This window comes from Scylla paramamosain, chromosome 21, assembly GCF_035594125.1.
Source record: "Scylla paramamosain isolate STU-SP2022 chromosome 21, ASM3559412v1, whole genome shotgun sequence".
NCBI classification, from domain to species: domain Eukaryota; kingdom Metazoa; phylum Arthropoda; class Malacostraca; order Decapoda; family Portunidae; genus Scylla; species Scylla paramamosain.
In genome coordinates this window covers 3,507,468-3,529,973 of record NC_087171.1, presented here as the reverse complement: position 1 = coordinate 3,529,973, position 22,506 = coordinate 3,507,468, and the positions used below count along the sequence as shown (strand labels likewise).

At 41.6% G+C, this 22,506-nt stretch overlaps 2 long non-coding RNA genes across 2 annotated transcripts; both read left to right on the top strand.

Annotated features, from left to right (window-relative positions):
• The first annotated feature begins 15,255 nt into the window (after window positions 1–15,255).
• LOC135110871 (uncharacterized) lies at window positions 15,256–16,451 on the top strand. Its single transcript, XR_010273472.1, has 2 exons — window positions 15,256–15,397; window positions 15,524–16,451. It is a non-coding gene; the product is annotated as an uncharacterized LOC135110871 (long non-coding RNA).
• Window positions 16,452–20,001: 3,550 nt separating this feature from the next.
• Window positions 20,002–21,190, top strand: LOC135110870 (uncharacterized). The gene is made up of 2 exons (XR_010273471.1): window positions 20,002–20,136; window positions 20,263–21,190. It is a non-coding gene; the product is annotated as an uncharacterized LOC135110870 (long non-coding RNA).
• Window positions 21,191–22,506: the final 1,316 nt, after the last annotated feature.

Here is a 22,506-nt window from a genome sequence, read left to right as displayed (position 1 = left end):
GCCCCAAATTCCCTAAGTGTTGCAGAACAAGATCATGCGGTATTTTCTGTCCTTCCTGCAGTGAGGCCAACTTTTTCGTCAACGGCGTGCGGAAAGTGGCCCTAAGTCCCCCTCGCTGTGGCCTCCTGTTCATCTTAGAGGATCCATACGTCTACCACAACGACTTGGCTGTGTATCCTCATCCTTACGTGTGTCTCTGATCGTGTAGAGCTGAAGACCACATGAAGGTTATGGTCCAAGTTTCACTCATGTGTCTCTGATCGCGTGAGTTACAGATCACACAAAAGTTCTGGTCCAAATTCCTCATATTCGATCCGTGTGTCTTATCTTTATCTCTGATCGCGTGGAGCTGCAGACCACATGAAGATTCAGATCAAGTTCCTCGCATTTCAACAGTGTGTCTTATCTCTGTCTCTGATCGCGTGGAACTGAAGATCATACGAAGGTTCCTTATATTTCACCCGTATGTTCCGTGTCTGGCGTCTGCGTTCCTCTGCGTTGTGATGGAGACAGCTATGGATGAAGCGAGGCATCAGGAACTGCCATGTCTAGCTAGACCAAGAGGCTGGCTTCTTGCAGCTTCCCTGATGCTGTAACTAATGCCGGGTTCAGACGCGCTAACAGGATACCATAACGTGACAAAATCATGTGTTAAACTGGAAATGCTGATTGCATAACCGAACCTCGTCACATTACAAGTATTCACGTGTCCCACCCTTGATTTTCTTCTCAATTCGTTTTTTTTTTTTTATTTCCTTTCCCGCGAGTGAGGTGTTGGCGCCATGTACGAATCTTCTCCAGTTGTTTCTGTCCCTTGCCTATTCTTCAATGAATCCTATCCTCTGCACATCCCACCCTTGAAGTTATGAGTTAAGACCCACTAGTGGCATATATATATATATATATATATATATATATATATATATATATATATATATATATATATATATATATATATATACACATAAAGGCCAACAAAGGTGGTGGATTCTACAGGAAAAGATCCAAAAGGATTATCCAAAATTGGAGAAGAGTCTTGAATTGGAGAAGCGGCTTGAAATATGTTTCGGTGTTCAGTTGACGTGTTCGTACCCGGGTTTAAGCTCCAGGAGAGGGTGGCAATAGTGGAGTGTGCTCCTCATCATAGGTGCTAGCAATAGGCAATAGAGATGTGTACAGGCTGCTGTTATCTGAGTACAGACTTGATTAACAGCACCCAGCATACACATTAACAGCCATGGTAACTACATGAGTGTTATTATCATTACTATTATTTATTGTTGTGCAGACTTGTCACGACGAGTGACAAGAGTAGTTTACTTAATTAATTTCTACCAGAATGATCTAGAGGAGGCATTAACAGCAAAACTAGTCATTGGAAATACTCGTACACTGTTTAACCCCTGTTGTGTTTTTTCTTTCTTATCATAAGTATTGTTGCTATTATTATTATTATTATTATTATTATTATTATTATTATTATTATTATTATTATTATCATTATTATTATTATTATTATTATTATTATTATTATTGTTATTATTATAATTATTATTAATATTATTATTGTAGTACCAGTAATACTGGTGGTAGTAGTACTAGTACTAATAGTAGTAGTAGTAGTAGTAGTGGTAGTAGTAGTAGTAGTAGTAGTAGTAGTAGTAGTTGTTGTTGTTGTTGTTGTTGTAGTAGTAGTTGTAATAGAAATAATGGAAGTCGATGTTTCTTTTTTTTTTTATGTAAGAGGGCCACTGGCCAAGGGCAACAAAAATTTGAAATAAAAAAAAACGTCCTACTTAAATGCCAGATCCCAAAGAGATGTCAAATAGAATTATCAAATTCAAGAAGATAAGTGTCTTGGAACCTCCCTTTTGAAAGAGTTCAAGTCAGAGGATGGAGGAAATAGAGAAGCAGGCAAGGAGCTCCAGAGTTTGCCGGAAAAAAAGGATGAATAATTGAGATTTTTTTTTTTTATGTAAGAGGGACACCGGCCAAGGGCCACAAAAATCTAATAAAAAGAAAAGCCCCCTGAGATGCCGATTCCCGAATAGAGTCCGAAGCGGTGGTCAAAAATTGAGGGATAAGTGTCTTGAAACCTTCCTCTTGAAGGAGCTCAAGTCATAGGAAGATGGAAATACGGAAGCACGCAGGGAGTTTCAGAGTTTACCATAGAAAGAGATGAATTAATGAGAATACTGGTTAACTCTTTCATTAGAGAGGTGGACAGAATAGGAGTGAGAGAAAGAAGAAAGTCTTGTACAGCGAGGCCGCGGGAGGAGGGGAGGCATGCAGTTAGCAACATAAGAGCAGTTAACATAAAAATAAAAGTAGAATATAGCAAGAAATGCAACATTGCGGCGATGAAAAAGAGGCTGAAGACAGTCAGTTAGAGGAGAAGAATTGATGAGACGAAAAGCTTTTGATTCCACCCTGTCTAAAAGAGCGGTATCAGTGGAAATCACCCCCCTTCCCAGACATGTGAAGCATACTCCATACATGGACGAAAAAGGCCCTTGTAAAGAGTTAGCAGCTGAGAGGATGAGAGAAACTGTCGGAGATGTTTCAGAACACCTAACTTCATAGAAGCTGCTTTAGCTAGAGATGAGATGTGAGGTTTCCAGTTTACATTATAAGAAAATGACAGCCCGAGGATGTTCAGTGTAGAAGAGGGGGACAGTTGAGTGTCACTGAAGAAGAGGGGATAATTGTCTGGAAGGTTGTGTCGAGTTGATAGATGAAGGAATTTAGTTTTGAGGCATTTAGCAATACCAAGTCTGCTCTGCCCCAATCAGAAATTTTTGAGAGATCAAAATTCACGCGTTTTGTGGCGTCCCTGCGTGAAATGTTTATTTCCTGAAGGGTTGGGCGTCTGTGAAAAGACGTGAAAAAGTGCAGGGTGGTATCATCAGAGTAGAAGTGGATAGGACAAAAAGTTTGGTTTAGAAGATCATTGGTGAATAATAAGAAGAGAGAGGGTGAGAGGACAGAACCCTAAGGAACACCACTGTTAATAGATTTAGGAGAAGAACAGTGACCATCTACCACAGCAGCAATAGAACGGTCAGATCTCATCTCTAGCTAAAACAGCTTCTATGAAGTTAGGTGTTCTGAGACGTCTCCGCCAGTTTTTCTCACCCCTCCAGCTGCTAACTCTGTACAAGGGCCTTATCCGTCCATGTATGGAGTATGCTTCACATGTCTGGGGAGGTTCCACTCATACTGCTCTTCTAGACAGGGTGGAATCAAAAGCTTTTCGTCTCATCAACTCCTCTCCTCTAACTGACTGTCTTCAGCCTCTCTCTCACCGCCGCAATGTTGCATATCTAGCTGTCTTCTACCGCTATTTTCATGCTAACTGCTCTTCTGATCTTGCTAACTGCATGCCTCCCCTCCTTCCGCGGCCTCGCTGCACAAGACTTTCTTCTTTCTATCACCCCTATTCTGTCCACTTCTCTAACACAAGAGTTAACCAGTATTCTCAATCATTCATCCCTTTCTCTGGTAAACTCTGGAACTCCCTGCCTGCTTCTGTATTTCCACCTTCCTATGACTTGAATTCCTTCAAGAGGGAGGTTTCAAGACACTTATCCACCAATTTTTGACCACTGCTTTGACCCTTTTATGGGACTGGTATTTCAGTGAGCATTATTTTTTTATTAGATTTTTGTTGCCCTTGGCCAGTGTCCTTCCTACATAAAAAAAAAAAAAAAAGAAAGGAAACTTGAGGTGAAGTCACAGAGAGAAGGATGGAAGCCGTAGGAGGGTAGCTTGGAAATCAAAGCTTTGTGCCAGACTCTATCAAAAGCTTTTTGATATGTCCAAGGCAACAGCAAAAGTTTCACCAAAATCTCTAAAAGGGGATGACCAAGACTCAGTAAGGAAAGCCAGATCACCAGTAGAATGGCCTTGACGGAACCCATACTGGCGATCAGATAGAAGGTTGTGAAGTGATGGATGATTAAGAATCTTCCTGTTGAGGATAAATTTAAAAACTTTAGATAGGCAGGAAATTAAAGCAATAAGACGGTAGTTTGAGGGATTAGAACGGTCACCCTTTTTAAGAACAGGCTGAATGTAGGCAAACTTCCAGCAAGAAGAAAAGGTAGATGTTGACAGATAAAGTTAAAAGAATTTGACTAGACAAGGTGCAAGCACGGAAGGGCAGTTTTGGAGAACAATAGGAGGGACCCCATCAGGTCCATAAGCCTTCCAAGGGTTTAGGCTAGCGAGGGCATGGAACACATCATTGCCAAGAATTTTAATAGGTAACATGAAACAGTCAGAGTTGATATGGAACTCCCTGCCTGCTTCTGTATTTCCACCTTTCTATGACTTGAATTCCTTCAAGAGGGAGATTTCAAGACACTTATTCATCAATTTTTGACCACTGCTTTGATCCTTTTATGGGACTGGCATTTCAGTGGGCATATTTTTTTATTAGATTTTTTGTTGCCCTTGGCCAGTGTCCTTCCTACATAAAAAAAAAAAGCCAGAGGGTGGAGGAGAGGGAGGAATAAGCCCTGAATCGTCAAAGGTAGCGTTTTTAGCAGAAGACTGACCGAAAAGTTTACCTTTAGAGATAGATGTGATAGCAGTGGTGCCATGTGGTTGAAATATAGGAGGGAAAGAAGAAGCAAAGTTATTGGAGATGTTTTTGTCTAGATGCCAGAAATCACGAGGGGAGTTAGATCTTGAAAGATTTTGATATTTTCTATTAATGAAGAAGTTTTTGCCTAGTTAGAGAACAGACTTGGCATAGTTCCGGGCAGAAATATAAAGTGCATGGGATTCTGGTGATGGAAGGCTCAAATAACTTTTGTGGGCCACCTCTTTATCATGTATAGCACGAGAAAAGACTGTGTTAAAGCAAGGTTTGGAAGGTTTAGGTCGAGAAAACGAGTGAGGAATGTACGCCTCCATGCCAGACACTATCACTTCTGTTATGCGTTCGGCACACAGAGACGGGCCTCTGTCACGGAAGCAATAGTCATTCTAATGAAAGTTAGCAAAATACCTCCTCAGGTTGCCCCAACTAGCAGAGGCAAAACGCCACTTAGGGGGATTCTGAGAAAGGATTGGAGCGATAGGACAAGATACGGATATGAGACTGTGATCGGAGGAGCCCAATGGAGAAGAAAGGGTAACAGCAGGTCAAGAATGTTGAGCGTATCTCCAAGACGGTCAGGAATACGAGTAAGGTGTTGCACCAATTGCTCTAGGTCGTGGAAGATAGCAAAATTGAAGGCTACTTCACCAGGATGGTCAATGAAGGGAGAGGAAAGTCAAAACTGATGGTCAACATTGAAGTCTCCAAGAATGGAGACCTCCGCAAAAGGGGAGAGTCAGAATGTGCTCCATTTTGGAAATTAAGTAGTCAAAGAATTTTTATTGTCAGAGAAGTTAGGTGAGAAGTATGCAGCATAGACAAATTTAGTTTGAGAGTGACTCTGTAATCGCAGCCAGATTATGGAAAACTCATAAGATTCAAGAGCGTGGGCACGAGAGCAGATTACGTCATTGTGCACATAACGCAACATCCAGCTTTGGATTGAAAATGAGGATAGATAAAGTAGGAGGGAACAGAAAAGGGGCTACTGTCTGTTGCCTCAGACACCTGTGTTTCAGTGAGGCAAAGAAGATGAGATTTAATAGAGGAGAGGTGGTGTTCTACAGAATGAAAATTAGATCTAAGACCGTGAATGTTGCAGAATTTAATGAAGAAAAAGTTGATGGGGGGTGTCAATACACTTAAGGTCGATACCAGAAAAGCAATCCGACCTGGGGACACTTGTGGTCCCCTCCCTAGAGGCTGGTGTAGGAGTTGCCATGATTTTAAATTTTGAGTGAAGGGTGTGTGTGGTGCTTGTGGTTTTGTGTGAAGGAAGAGAGTTGTCTTGAGTTGTCTTTAGAGGGCAGGCTGTGACTGCCCCCTTGTGTTGTGAGACACAAAGAGAAACGTTCAGTGAGATCACAGCTAAGTTTAATGATAAGTTCACAGCACCCCCTGATCTAGTGCTTTAGACCTCACAGGTGAACTCTTGCATTAGATAGGGGACACAAAAGGGACGAAAAAAAGAAGAAAGTCTTGTATAGCGAGGCCGCAGGAAGAGAGGAGGCATGCAGTCAAAAAGATCAGAAGAGCAATCAGCATAAAAATAGCGGTAGAAGATAGAAAGTGATTCAACATTGCGGCGATGAGAAAGAGACTGAAGATAGTCAGTTAGAGGAGAGGAGTTGAAAAGACGAAAAGCTTTTGATTCTACTCTGTCTAAAGAGCGGTATGAGTGGAACCCCCAATACATGTGAAGCATACTCCATACATGGACGGATAAGGTCCCTGTAAAGAGTTAGCAACTGATTCGGTGGGGATGAGAAAAACTGGCGGAGACGACTCAGAGTGCCTAATTTCATAGAAGCCATTTTAGCTAGAGATGAAATGTGAAGTTTTCAGTTTAGATTATAAGTAAAGGACAGATCGAGGATGTTCAGTGTAGAAGAGGGGGACAGTTGAGTGTCACTGAAGAAGAGGGGAAGGTTGTGTCGAGATGATAGATGGGGGAATTGAGTTTTTGAGGAATTGAATAATACTATGTTTGCTCTGCTCCATTCAATGAGATATCAGAAGTCAGGCGTTCTGTGGCTTCCCTGTGTTAGCTCTTTATTTCCTGAAGGGCTGGACATCTACGAAAAGACAAGGAAAAGTGCAGGGTATCATCAGCGTAGGAGTGGATAGGACAAAAAGTTTGGTTTAGAAGCTCATTGATGAATAATAAGAAGAGAGAGTGGGTGACAGGACAGAATTCTAAGGAACACCACTGTTAATAGACTTAGGAGAAGAAATATGACCATTTACCACAGCGGCAATAGAGTAGTCAGAAAGGAAGTTATAGAGAGGGATAGAAGCCGTAGGAGGGTAGTTTAGAAATCAAAGCTTTGTACCAGACTCTGTCGAAAGCTTTTGATATGTCTAAGGCAATAGTGAAAGTTTCACCAAAATCCTTAAAAGAGGATGACCAAGATTAAGTAAGGAAATTCAGAATATCACCAGTTGAGCGGCCTTGATGGAACCCATACTGGCTATCAAATATAAGACTGTCAAATGATAGATGGTTAAGAATCTTCCTCTTGAGGACGCAAGGAGATTAAAAACTTTAGAGGAATATAAAGTGCATGAAATTCAGGTGATGGAAGCTCAAGTACCTTTTGTGGGCCATCTCTATATCATGTATAGCACGAGAACATGCTGTGTTAAACCAAGGTTTGAAAGGTTTAAGTCGAGAGAAAGAGTGAGGAATGTACATACGCCTCTATGCCAGATATTATCATCCTTTTTATGCACTCACGGAAGCAGTAGTCATTCAAAGGAAAATCAGAATACATAATACCTCCGCAGGTCCCCTTAATTACCAGAGGCAAAACGCCAGGGGCACCTCTGCTTTGGAGGATCCTGAGGAAGGATTGGAGCGATAGAACAAGACACAGATATGAGGTTGTGATAAGAGGAGCCCAACGAAGAAGATAGGGTGACAGCATAAGCAGGATTAGAGGTTAGGAAAAGGTCAAGAATGTTGGGTGTATCTCCAAGACGGTCCAATACGAGTAGGATGTTGCACCAGTTACTCTAGGTCATGGAGGATAGCAAAGTTGAAGGCTAGTTCACCAGGATGGTCAGTGAAGTAAGAGAGAAACCAAAGCTGGTGGTGAACATTGAAGGCTCCAAGAATTGAGATCTCTGTAAAAGGGAAGAGAGTCAGGATGTGTTCTACTTTGGAAGTTAAGTAGTCAAAATTTTTTTTTTTATAGTCAAAGGAATTGGAAGAGAGATATACAGCACAGCTAAATTTAGACTGAAAGTGATTCTGTAGTCATAGCCAGATGGTGGAAAATTTTGAAGATTCAAGAGCGTGTACACGAGAGCAATTAGGTAACTGCGCACATAAACGCAACATCTAGCTTTGGATTGAAAATGAGGATAGAGAAAGTAGGAGGGAACAGAACAGTTGCCTCAGACACCTGAGTTTCGGTGAGAAAAAGATGAAGTTTAGTAAAGGCGATGTAATGTTCTACAATTTGAAAATGAGATCTAAGGCTGCGAATGTTACAGAGGTTAATGAAGAAAAAGTTGAGGAGGGTGTTAAGACACATAGGGTCGATACCGGAAGAGCAGTCCGACCTGGGGATATTTGTGGTCCTCTTCCAAGACGAGGACTTCGAGGCAGTTGTTATTGGCACACTTCGTTGGAAGCAAGTGTACTGTAAATGTAGTTTTGTCAAATTGAATGTAAGAATAAAGGTAAACAGAATTTACATTCCTAAAACACAAGAAGAAAAAAAACATCGTACAATGCTTTACATATATATCAAAACCATAACGCTGATCAGGTCCCAAGATAACATTTGAGGCCTTTGTATTCCCGTTCACCAGCTAAATGACTTTCTCTCGCCATTTAAATCAATTTCTGGTGTTTCAGTAGTTTCAGCTTCCCCATATCATGAACACAGGATCCTGACCCAGATGTCCCAGTGGCCCTGTATCCCTGGGTAAGGGATATTCACCAAAGGCTTAAAGACCAGTGAGACGGAGATGAGCGCCGAGGCCATGTAGCTATAGTATATCATCCCAACTTTACCATGAGAGTCAAATTAATGAGCCTTGAAAGAAGAGCGGCTGGGAATCAAACCGGCGATAACATATTCAAAACAAGACTTCGATTCAAAATCTACGGTTATAAGAATGCAGGGAAAGCTGCAAGAAGCAACCAGGCCTTCATGTAGCTGTTCCTATTTAAAACATACATTCCTATATCCACGTGTTAACCCTATCCATAAATTTGTCTTCCTTAGGCTGCTCCTGTCAGAGATCGCCATAGCGGATCAGCATTCTTTTACGCGCTTGATCCTCTGTGTCATGCTCAGTCATACCAATTACATGCTACTCTTCCTTCAATGCATCTGTGAACCTTCTCTTGGATCGTTCTGTCAAACCAGTTCAAACCAGCCTCGTCTACCTACCCGTGTCCTCGAATTCCCTTGTTGCTCGGGAAATCCGATCAGACTAGAGCTGGCAAACGCAACGTCATGCCTGAAGTAATTGGGAGGTCTGGTCTGGAGAAGGCAGGTATGAACTGGTCTCCATGATTATAATGAAATGCAAAGGTCAAGGATAGTCAGGAGTGAAAACTCGGCTTCCTATTAGTCATCAGCGTGCACTATGCTCTTCTCTCGCTGATTTAATGACCTGCTTCATGAACGCTATTTTTCTTTTTCTTTTTTTTTTTCTTTATATTAGAAGGACTTTAAACTTTATTTTCTTTCATGCTCTATTAACCCGTTCTCTCATTACTAGTCGATTTGTTTTTTCAGTTATCCTGTTGTCTATTCAAAGAACACTATTTTTCTTACTATTACAACTTTAAACTTTTTCTTCTTCTTTCGTGAACTGCTAACCGTTTCATTACTGGTTGATTTATTTCCCATAATCATTGATCTTTTTTTCTAGATATTTATCATGATTTTATTTTCAACCGTCTCGCTTCCAGAAGGATTTTTGCGTCCAACATAATCATTACAGATTTTACTACTTGTGACAAGGCTTCTGTTTCTACAACTGAAGTACTTTACTTTGAGAGTAAAGTTAAGTAATGGATGTGTTTTGTGTTCTTTATTGTATTCTACCTTAATTTCTTATTTTCAGTTGTGGAAAGTCGTGATGCTAAATGAACAGGGACTATAATGCAAAGAAGTCCACCCAAAGACTTCTGACCTGGCCCAGGAATCGAACCTGGGACCTCCCGATCACTGTGCCACAAGGTTGTGTGTGTGTGTGTGTGTGTGTGTGTGTGTGGAACCATCCAGCAGCAACGATTAAGCGTACCATTATATAACATATTTTATATTTACTACTACTACTACTACTACTACTACTACTACTACTACTACTACTACTACTACTACTACTACTACTGCTACTACTGTTACTACTACTCGTACTACTACTACTACTACTACTACTACTACTATCAATAGAATAACATATGACACCGATGCATCCATGTAAATTTCACATCTGACACTTCTGTCCTGCGCTACCACTCCAGTGTAAACTTCATATCTCACACCTACGCAGCCACACCCACGCCAACGCTGCCAAGGCTGTTGTACGCCGAATACCCAAACACAGCAATACATAAGCATCCTATTCTCGAAAAAAAAAAAAAATGACTGCGGTGTTTGTTTTGAGAGAGAGAGAGAGAGAGAGAGAGAGAGAGAGAGAGAGAGAGAGAGAGAGAGAGAGAGAGAGAGAGAGAGACATTTACATACACATATATACATACACACACACACTTACACCTTCAGACAACTTTTTCTTGCCCTCGGAGCCGCAGGTAGTGTGAAGGAATGCTAATAATCTCTCTCTCTCTCTCTCTCTCTCTCTCTCTCTCTCTCTCTCTCTCTCTCTCTCTCTCTCTCTCTCGTTTCTTCTTCTTCTTCTTCTTCTACTTCTTCTTCTTCTTCTTCTTATTATTATTATTATTATTATTATTATTATTATTATTCTCCTTCTCCTCTTCTTCTTCCTTACATGGACACAGAAAAAAAAGAGTGAGAGAAAAGTAAATAGTTTTTGTCTTCCCCGAGACTACAGTGCTATTCAAAAGACTGCAATGCAAAAAAGTGTATACAAAAGTTATAGTACATGAGTAAGGGAAAGATAGTCAAACAGTGAGAAAGTTAAGGAAGACACTCAACACAGACAAAATAACCACCATTCTGTGGATAAGCCAAGTGTGTGTCCAATGCCTAAGAAATGTAGACAGTAGATCAGCAAAACTGACGCAGTGTAAGGGCTGGGTACTCACTGGCAAACGGTACCTATCCCTGTTCCTCTCAGCAGCAGCATCCTCCGCGCTCTGAAGCACGAAGTCTCAGGTGTTTTCGGGAAGTGAGTCAGAGGCAGGTGGGGGAACGATAAGTAAACATAATAAGAGTGAAGATGATGTAAGACGCGTGCCTGCGTGTGTGTGTGTATGTGTCTATGTGTGTGTGTGTGTGTGTGTGTGTGTGTGTGTGTGTGTGTGTGTGTGTGTGTGTGTGTAATAATAATAATAATAATAATAATAATAATAATAATAATAATAACATTAATAATAATAATAATAATAATAATAATAATAATAATAATAATAATAATAATAATAATAATAACATTCGGTTTACTTGTTTGCAGTCTTATCGGCTGAAAATCCACTTGTTACATATTAACTTACATACTTACATACTACATCTTAAGTATAAATTAACCCTAAGGAATTATCTTACACAGAAATGCTATGGCTACCACTTGGTGCTGACTAGGAATAATCAGGCTACCCAGTGTATTTTTTTATCAGGAGTTTGTTTCTCCTCCATAAGCAGCGTGTTACAGCTCCCGTCTTACACCAGGTATCTGATCGCTACTGGATGAACAAGGGTTATACTGCAAAGAAGTACACTCAAAGACTTTTAACTTGGCCCGGGAATCGAACCCGGAGCCTCCTGATCACTGCGCCACAAGGTCGTGTGTGTGTGTGTGTGTGTGTGTGTGTGTGTGTGTGTGTGTGTGTGTGTGTGTGTGTGTGTGTGTGTATGTGTGTGTGTGTGCGGTCATTCAGCAGCAGCAAGTAAGTGTAACATTATATAACATGTATTATGTTGACTACTATTATTAATACTGCTACTACTATCAACAGGATAACAAATGACACCGAAGCATCCATGTAAACTTCACATCTGACAGCTTTCGTCCTGCACTGTCACACCTGTGTAAACTTCACATCTGACACCTCTCCTTTGTAGTAGGAAAGGTGTGAGTAGTCCTGATGGAAGAACAAAGGGGTGAAGAATACGAGTCTGAAACGTAATATAGAAGAAGACCAATATACTGCTCTTGGATAATTCAATGTTGCACGTGCGTTATCATCTCGCTTGGAAGCTTCATCAGCATTCCACGGGAGTATTTGGAAGATGAAACTTGCCTCGTTAATACACAGACTCGACGCAACCAAGGAGAGAGAGAGAGAGAGAGAGAGAGAGAGAGAGAGAGAGAGAGAGAGAGAGAGAGAGAGAGAGAGAGAGAGAGAGAGACTTTCCGTATGACTCAACAGAGGAAGTGAGGAAGGAGAGAAGACACTGAGCATTACATAGGTCTGAGAATGCAAAGGATGAGATTACGAGAGGCGATACTGCGCGTTGCAGAGCTTGCCGTATTAGGAAAGGAAAATATGTTTTTTACTTAGTTAATTAAGGGACTATATTCAAAGGCCACAGAGGTGATTAGCCAGGTTTTCACGGGTTTCTTTCCCTAAATGCGGAATTCTTGTTAAACGACGATTAAACGCCACCTCTGAAAATCCCAATCATTTCTACTAGAATTAAGGAAAGGATAGAAAAATAACACAAAAGTAATGAAAAAACACCCAACAAAAAAAAAGATACAAGAAAAGGAAGGAAAAAAATATTAGTGACCACGTAACAAGAAAAAAAATTGCATTACAAAAGCACCTAAAAATATAAAAGAGTGAAATAAAGAAAGAAGAAAAACAAAAGCGCACAGGTGAAGCACGGAAGCTTTTATACCTGTTAGTAATGAGCTTGCACCTCCGCCGCGCTGGAAGGACTGGGCTGAGGTGCCTTGGCTAGGGATGCATGGGCGGGGCGGGATAGGAAAGGAAAGGGACTGTCCTACGTCTGGGAGTGATTAGCAGGAAGGAGGAGGGAGGAAAGGAGTGTGCAAAGGAGGCGGCGGCGGGCACTTCCTGGTGAGGGCAAGTCTTCCTGCTTCACCCCGGAATGCGAGACTGGCGAGTGGTCAGGTCCCAGCCACTTCATTCCGCTTCCGTATTTCAAGTCTAAACACAATTAACTTCCTTAGGCATACTAGTGAGAAAAGCACCACTCAAATCAACATTATTATCTGTTCATATTCATATCCATGTGGTGTTTTGTGACTTTTGTTTAGTTGCGTCTTCATTTCACGTTCAAGGTTGAGGTGATGCGATAGCTGCCTGGCGCTGGTGGCCTTGGGGAAGGAGAAAGTGGCCGAGCAGCAGCATTAGGACAGACGTAGGTAGTGTGTATGCTGGGAGGGATGTTGGGTTGTGTCTCGTATGCTGCAGGCAGAAAGTCACAGGAACAGAGTTAGTGATGGCTGGTGTGTGTGTGTGTGTGTGTGTGTGTGTGTGTGTGTGTGTGTGTGTGTGTGTGTAGTCGGATAGTCTTTTTCTTCTTTTTCTCGTTCTCCTTCTCCTCTTCGTTTTGTTGTTGTTTTCTGTTTTTGTTGTTGTTGTTGTTGTTGTTGTTGTTGCTGCTGCTGCTGTTGTTGTTGTTGTTGTTGTTTTTGTTTTCCTTTTTGTTCTTCCTGGGGGCGATGGAGTGTGGTAGCGGTTACGGTCCCTACTGTAGTGATCGGTGCAGGCCAGATTTCAGTGCTGCGTTCCTCCTTCCCGCGAACCATTATTCTTGTATCACCCTTGCTCTGACGCCCGGCAATAATCTATCTGCTACAATAAGATACATCACTTTTGTAGATTCAGCCCCTAATCCTTTTTATAATAGGCAAGTGGAGGCTATTTAACATAAATACCTGTCCATGCTTCTACAGTTAATCGAAAAAACTCACATCTTGAACAGCGACACCTCTGAAGGTCTTGGTAAACATTACCGTGTCTTCTGTTCAAGTTCAACACAATGTTATGGTGAAAGTTTAGAGTATAGAGCAAGTGATCAATATTATTTCAAGTATTTTAGTATGGTAAATTTATTTTCGTTGTAAAAATCCTCTAGTTCTAATCAAATGAAGTGTCACATAGTCATTACCACTTTTACAACTTTGCACCATGCTAGGAAAAAAAACACCCATCATAATGTATCCAATTCTGCACCAGAATGATATTCCTCTTGAAAGGTGATCATTTGGGCGTGTCTTACTACGTGGATGAAAGCACAGAGAAAGGAATTCACATTCTTCACCATCTCCTTTTTTCATCGGCTCTGATATATGCAGCGTCGGGTTTCTTCTAACCAAGGAACACATTGTTATATCTTTCAGCGTCATATATCGACTACTTTTAAGCTCTAATGGAAGCTATTGTACTTTTTCAGGGATTTTTTTTTTTTTTATGATTCCAGTGATAGTTTACCAAAGATTATATATTCTAAGTGAGTAAAACATGCATGAGAACCAAACTAATCATCCCAGTGGCCTTTAACTTAAAAATAGTTCTTATGAAAGTACAAAGCGTTTCCGAATATGGTTCCTGGTATTATGCGAAATAATAACATATTACTTATATTACCAGCATGTGTTGTATTGATGTAATGGTGTAATAGTGTTAAAATAGATACGGAACAAGAAAAGTATTCTAGCATTTTAGTCTCCATTTCACTTGAGGTTTTCTTGCGCTTTCCACATTGGATATTTGCTTTTAAAACATAAAGTTGCCTACCTTACTTAAGCCCCAGTCTTTGGTACGCTTACAAAACAAAAAATACGAAATACAGTTGACTGTGGAATCCGATCAAGACTGAAATGGTTTTGTTGGTTGGCAAACAAATAACGGTAACTGTGGAAACGGCTGCAAGAAGCCATCCATGACCGTTTCTTTATAAAACAAAGCTAACTATTTTTACCTATCATTCACATCCCTAAATTTCTTTAGTTTTATTTCAAAGCTCCCTAATGGCTCAGCACTTCAGTCATCACACTTTTTGCAGTTCTTTCTGCGAGTCTCCAGCGGAGTCAATTTCCTGCGCTTCACTATTCACTAAATATTCCATCCGTCATTCCTTCACCGTTGACATACTAAACATTGTTAAAACATATAAACAACAATTCTTTTTTTGTACATCACAGTAGCTTCTCAAGTAGTTCGTGTGTGTGTGTGTGTGTGTGTGTGTGTGTGTGTGTGTGTGTGTGTGTGTGTCTGTGTGTGTGTGTGTGTGTGTGTTGTGTGTGTGTGTGTGTGTGTGTGTGTGTGTGTGTGTGTGTGTGTGTGTCTGTGTGTGTGTGTGTGTGTGTGTGTGCGTAAACAGGAAATAACGTCACTGCTCATCCTAGCCCTCTCTCAAAAAAAAAAAGAAAAAAGTTAGTTTATCAATGTTTGATATTACCAAAGTGATATAAAACATCTTTTCTGTGTCCACCCAATTCAATGTTCACGGCACGGAGGACGACAAACATACAGTTATCTAACATTCTATCATTGTACTGCGCAGTGACCTTGGTGGACGCCTCACAAAACGGCGAGACTCGGCAGCTCTCTCTTTCCTCGGGTATATAAGGTCACCTGATTGTCGGCACTGCACACACATTCACTCCACTGGTCGGTGACCAACAAGCCTCTCCACGCTTCTTAGCCAGGTATGATGCAGCCGTGCCTTGCAGACTCTTGGTCGATGGTTCATAAAGCAGTGAAAGACAGACTAGATATCAGATTAACACCATTACCTTGCCTTGTCCTAAGATTTGTATGGTCTTGTTTTGCAGCGAAACGCTCCCTCAAGCCGTTCAAGGATGAACTTTGTACGCGTGCTGTCAGTCCTGATGGTGGTGGTGGTCCTGATGTCCACCGTCTCTGAGGCGGGGCCTCTCCTCCGCAACAGAGGAAGAGGTAGCTTTGGCAGAGGACGCGGCGTGGCCAACGGCATCAGCCCCATATACGGGGACACGTACGCCAACTTCGCCACCGGTAACTCCCTCGTTCCCGGAGTCTTCAACCAGCTGGGCCTCATCAACTTTTGAGGATGAAGTGCAGCCGTAGGACGACATAAGAAGTCAACCAGAGGCCCGCGCCGCCGCCGCCGAAGTTGACGCTCGGCGGCTGGAAAGCCTGACTTCTGGCCCAGCGGGACCCAACGTGCTCCGCGTCCAGTCGCGAGCTACTACATACCTCGTCGCCGTGACGAGCGTCAGTGGTGGTCACATCAACAGGGCCTATAATAATTCGCAACCCAGGCAAGAAGTGTTACAGAGTCGGGAGAAAAGTCCACAGGTTGTCTCCCGCCTGGTGACGTGACGAGGCCTAGAGTGTGAGGCTGTTTGTGTGTTTTATGGTAGAGTCAGAGAAGTCGCTCATAGCGAGTCTTGCTTCGCTCATCCAATTGTTTCCGGTGACAGTGTAGAGCTGTGGTCACATCAGCTGACATTGTGATGTACATACTGCATCAGTTAGTCCACGCCCACCAGTTGGGCTCCAGTCCATACGATCAACAGCTTATTTTGTCTTTAAATACACATGTACTTTTTTTGTTAATATTTATTTGAGGCTCTGTCCAGTTTTATTGCAATAATATATATTGTCAAAGCTCCATATCTCAATAATGTTTAACACTGTTACATTGTACTTATCATGTAATTTCTGTTTCATTAACATGTCTCCCTGATAATCAAATGAACAACATGCAACAATTCAACATTTCGGAATTTTTACTTTCCCTTTAAGTGTGAGGTAAGCCACAAACTTTATTCCTGTGGTGCCTCATCTTGTCGCGATTAGCTGTTTATTGTCACAGTATTCCTGCACAGTCAAGATCGGAAGTCCTGTAACCTTCTACACTCACTCGCACTGTCTCGTGTCTCTCATCAGTCTTTAGTCGTCTGATCTGTTGAGAATCCATGAGTTATCAGCTTTTGTAAAGAAGCTCAACAAGTCAAAGGACTTAAGTCCAAAAGGAAAAGACAAAGCACAGTGGAAGTGGGACGTAGTCATTATATTTCTGACCTCGAGCGTACAATCTTGTTTTTTTGTATTATTTGTAATGTAAGGAAGTAACTAGTGATTCCGAAAAATATGCAAAAGAAAAAAAGAATCCCGTCATTCATAACTACAGGGCAAATAGCCTCGTCATTTTTTCAGAAATATCGTACCGAAATTATAGATAAACAATGGTTTAGGGCAGATTCACACTGCTCCATCACGCCTCCGTTGTATCACGTCACGTCACCGTTCCGTCAACTGTGCCATATATTCACACTGTTCATCACGTTTCGTCAGTGTTCTGTCATCAGCCGCTCACTCTAGTTTCTGCTCACCACTCGAGTGGGTATGACGCACAGGTTTGGGTGGAAGTTTGCAATAACTGCATTTCTGTTAGATGAAGAGGAAAAGTTGAGCCCTAAAAAAGAAGCGATTGTAGGATACACAAATTTTGAGGAAGAGAAAAGTTGAAGGTGAATACTGAACTCTACGTACAAGGAATTGTAAAATGATGAAATTAACTTTTTTTTCAGTACTTCTTATGTCAAGATCCAAGTTCAACTATTTGTTAAATAAGACAAAGATAGATCTTTTCAAGAAAAACACTACTTTTCGGAAGGCAATTGCCCCAAAGAAAGAATAACCATTGACGGGTGTCGTATACACTATCAGTAGCGTCCCGGCAACAGTTCCCCACGGCACCGTCATGTCACGTCAAAATATTCTTGGAAAGAATCTGTGACGTGACGGTTCCGTGATGTGATGGTCATGTGACGGTGACGAACCGTTCAGTATGAACAGGTCCATATCACCACACGGAAAAATTCCTGACGGAACGGTCACGTGACGTGATGAGACGGAAACGTGATGAATAGTGTGAATGGGCATTTAGCTGGCTTACACGTGACGGTACTATTAATTTATTTAGTAAAGATATAATAGACAAGTGATGGAATGGCCGTGGCCCTCGCGCTAGCTGTACGACCGATATTTTGAAACGCTGGGCTGTTGGAAAACCTATTGTCAAAAGTTACAATGATAGGAGTATGGGTGCTTTCCCAGTGATAACGCAGAATTCTTGTTGAACTATCAGTATAACTGTGAAAACACTCATAAACCTCAATAACTTCTAGTAGAGTATAATGTCAGTAGTCGAGATAATACACCGAGGTACTGAAGAAGGCAGTTCCAGGAATAGTAAAGTGGTGTTGTCCCTTCGCCTCCCGAAGAAAAAATATCCATGCAGTGAATCCTAATACAGATTTTCGTCTCAGTTTATAAGCATGAAAGGAGAGCATGAAAAGATGGAAATGCAGGAAGCTTCGGGAAAGTACAGTAAATACTGTCAGAAGAGCAGCACTTGATCTAACATGGAGTTTTCATGATAGATTTAGTAGCGGACGTTTGATTCCCACTGTTTTTTTTTTTTTTTAATGAGTCCACTAAACTGTCAACTTTGACAGAGCAAAATGCATAAAAATACGGGAGACATGCATCCTTTAAAATGGTCTCTTTTTTCTTAACATATCCTGTCCTTAAGTCAACAGAGTCCTTCAACCTGTGGTGGAGTGTCTGGATTCATTAGTTCGGGCCCTGAGGTAAGTGTCCATAGCCTTCGTGACCTCATCCATGGTGTAGCTTTCCCGGACAGATCGCTTTTCCGTGTTCAGGAACAGGTGGACGTCGGAGGATGAAAGGTCTGATGAGCGTGGCAGGTGAGTGACGAGCTGGAAGCCACAATCACTGGTTCTTCCCTTCGCCACCAACGATGCGTGAGCCAGAGCATTGTCCTGATAGATCAAGCCTCCAGTGACCAGTATTCCTGGCCTCTTCTTGATTGTCTGGCACAGGCGTATCAGTAGGTTGGTGTAGTCCAGTGATGGTGTTGTCTTAGATGGAGATGAACCACCATCATCACACTTCATACATCCCAGAAAACGGACTACATGACCTTTGTAGGCGAGGTCGTGACCCTGGCCTTCTTTGTGGTGGGAGAGGAAGCATGCTTCCGTTGCTTAGAGTGCTGTTTAGTCCCAAGCTAGTAGTGATAGACCCAGGAATTGCCCATGGTGAGGCATGAAGCTATGAACTTTCCAGGATTAGCTTCAAAGAGTACCGAATTGTTGGTGGACAAGGTGTGCCTTGTGCGGTCCTGCTCTGAAATCAGGGGACATGGCTCCCAGCGAGCACGCACCCTCCACAGTATAAGATCGTTCTTCAGAATGTTTCTGGCTTCCCCCAGGGAAGTTCCCGAGTAGTGTGGTGTTTGATAAGATGGTGGTCGTTGATGCACCATAGCCATCCTTATATATATATATATATATATATATATATATATATATATATATATATATATATATATATATATATATATATATATATATATATATATGTATATGTATATATATACTTATACATATGTATATATGTATATGTATATATATACATACATGTATATATATATATATATATATATATATATATATATATATATATATATATATATATATATATATATATATATATATATATATATATATATATATATATATATATATATATATATATATATATATATATATATGTGTGTGTGTGTGTGTGTGTGTGTGTGTGTGTGTGTGTGTGTGTGGTTCTCTAGTGTAGCAACCGTGGATGGACTTCCTGACCTCGGATCATCTTCGAGGCTTTTCCTACCACTCTTGAATTTTCTGACATAACGTTTGACTGTAGCACACAAAGGAATATATTTCCCTAGTGTGTTCAGCATTGATCTCAGAGGGAGTCATGCCTTTCAGAAACATACTAATCACGAACCGATATTCAAGTTCCATCCTTTCACGACACTTGTCACATGCGTTCACTTCCAAACGCTGCCAGAAGGAAACAAGAAGTATTATGGTCGACAAACTTCTTTAGCATGATGTTTTATTACAAATTAGGTAGATTAAATTTATTTTGGTATTATTGCTATTTACTTTGTTCTTTTTGAAGCTCAAAACTTGAAAGTCAACCTTTGCATACTCGTATATGTATATTTTGTCTGCTTTTCTTTTCTTTTTTCTGCAACGATAAAAAACTAAATTTCACACACACACACACACACACTCTCTCTCTCTCTCTCTCTCTCTCTCTCTCTCTCTCTCTCTCTCTCTCTCTCTCTCTCTCTCTCTCTCTCTCTCTCTCTCTTTTTTAAAAGGAGATGATATGTTAAGTACAATTTCCTCACGCTTGCTCATCAGGAAGGATACAAACGTCCTTGTCTTACTTCGTTAAAATGTGTTTCAGGCGAGACTCGGCAGCTCTATCTTTCCTCGGGTATATAAGGTCACCTGATTGTCGGCACTGCACACACATTCACTCCACTGGTCGGTGACCAACAAGCCTCTCCACGCTTCTTAGCCAGGTATGACGCAGCCGTGCCTTGCAGACTCTTGGTCGATGGTTCATAAAGCAGTGAAAAACAGACTAGATATCAGATTAACACCATTACCTTGCCTTGTCCTAAGATTTGTATGGTCTTGTTTTGCAGCGAAACGCTCCCTCAAGCCGTTCAAGGATGAACTTCGTACGCGTGCTGTCAGTCCTGATGGTGGTGGTGGTCCTGATGTCCACCGTCTCTGAGGCGGGGCCTCTCCTTCGCAACAGAGGAAGAGGTAGATTTGGCAGAGGACGCGGCGTGGCCAACGGCATCAGCCCCATATACGGGGACACGTACGCCAACTTCGCCACCGGTAACTCCCTCGTTCCCGGAGTTTTCAACCAGCTGGGCCTCGTCAACTTTTGAGGATGAAGTGCGGCCGTACGACAACATACAAAGTCAATCAGGGGCGCGCACCCCCGCCGCCGAAGTTGACGCTCGGCGGCTGGAAAGCCTGACTTCTGGCCCAGCGGGACCCAACGTGCTCCGCGTCCACTCGCGAGCTACTACATACCTCGTCGCCGTGACGAGCGTCAGTGGTGGTCACATCAACAGGGCCTATAATAATTCGCAACCCAGGCAAGAAGTGTTACAGAGTCGGGAGAAAAGTCCACAGGTTGTCTCCCGCCTGGTGACGTGACGAGGCCTAGAGTGTGAGGCTGTTTGTGTGTTTTATGGTAGAGTCAGAGAAGTCGCTCATAGCGAGTCTTGCTTCGCTCATCCAATTGTTTCCGGTGACAGTGTAGAGCTGTGGTCACATCAGCTGACATTGTGATGTACATACTGCATCAGTTAGTCCACGCCCACCAGTTGGGCTCCAGTCCATACGATCAACAGCTTATTTTGTCTTTAAATACACATGTACTTTTTTTGTTAATATTTATTTAACGCTCTGTCCAGTTTTATTGCAATAATATATATTGTCAAAGCTCCATATCTCAATAATGTTTAACATTGTTATATTGTACTTATCATGTAATTTCTGTTTCATTAACATGTCTCCCTGATAATCAAAAGAACAACATGCAACAGTTCAACATTTCGGAATTTTTACTTTCCCTTTAAGTGTGAGGTATGCCACAAACTTTATTCCTGTGGTGCCTCATCTTGTCGCGATTAGCTGTTTATTGTCACCGTATTCCTGCACAGTCAAGATCGGAAGTCCTGTAACCTTCTACACTCACTCGCACTGTCTCGTGTCTCTCATCAGTCTTTAGTCGTCTGATCTGTTGAGAATCCATGAGTTATCAGCTTTTGTAAGGAAACTCAACAAGTCAAAGGACTTAAGTCCAAAAGGGAAAGACAAAACACAGTGGAAGTGGGACGTAGTCATTGTATTTCTGACCTCGAGTGTACACTCTTGTTTTATGTATCATTTGTAATGTAAAGAAGTTAGTGATTCCGGAAAATATGAAAAAAAATAAAAATAAATAAATGAATAAATAAAAATCACGTCCTTCATAACTACAGAGGAAATAGCCACGACTTTTTTTTCAGAAATGTCGTACCGAAATTATAGATAAACAATGGTTTAGGGCAGATTCACACTGCTCCATCACGCCTCCGTTGTATCACGTCACGTCACCGTTCCGTCAACTGTGCCATATATTCACACTGTTCATCACGTTTCGTCAGTGTTCTGTCATCAGCCGCTCACTCTAGTTTCTGCTCACCACTCAAGTAGGTATGACGCACAGGTTTGGGTTGAAGTTTGCAATAACTGCATTTCTGTTGGATAAAGAGGAAAAGTTGAACCTTAAAAAGAAGCGATTGTAGGATACACAAATTTTGAGGAAGAGAAAAGTTGAAGGTGAATACTGAACTCTACGTATAAGGAATTGTAAAATGATGAAATTAACTTTTTTTTTTTTCAGTACTTCACATGTCAAGATTCAAGTTCAACTATTCGTTAAATAAGACAGAGACAGATTTTCTCAAGAAAAACACTACTTTTCGGAAGGCAATTGCCCCAAAGAAAGAATAACCATTGACGGGTGTCGTTCACACTATCAGTAGCGTCCCTGCAACTTTTCGCCACGGCACCGTCACGTCACGTCAAAATATTTTTTGGAAAGAATCTGTTTCGTGACGGTTCCATGATGTGATGGTCACGTGACGGTGACGAACCGTTCATTATGAACAGGTCCATTTCACCCCACGAAAAATCCTGATGGAACGGTCACGTGACGTGATGAGACGGAGACGTGATGAATAGTGTGAATGGGCCTTTAGCTGGCTTACACGTGACGGTACTATTAATTTATTTAGTAAAGATATAATAGACAAGTGATGGAATGGCCGTGGCCCTCGCGCTAGCTGTACGACCGATATTTTGAAACGCTGGGCTGTTGGAAA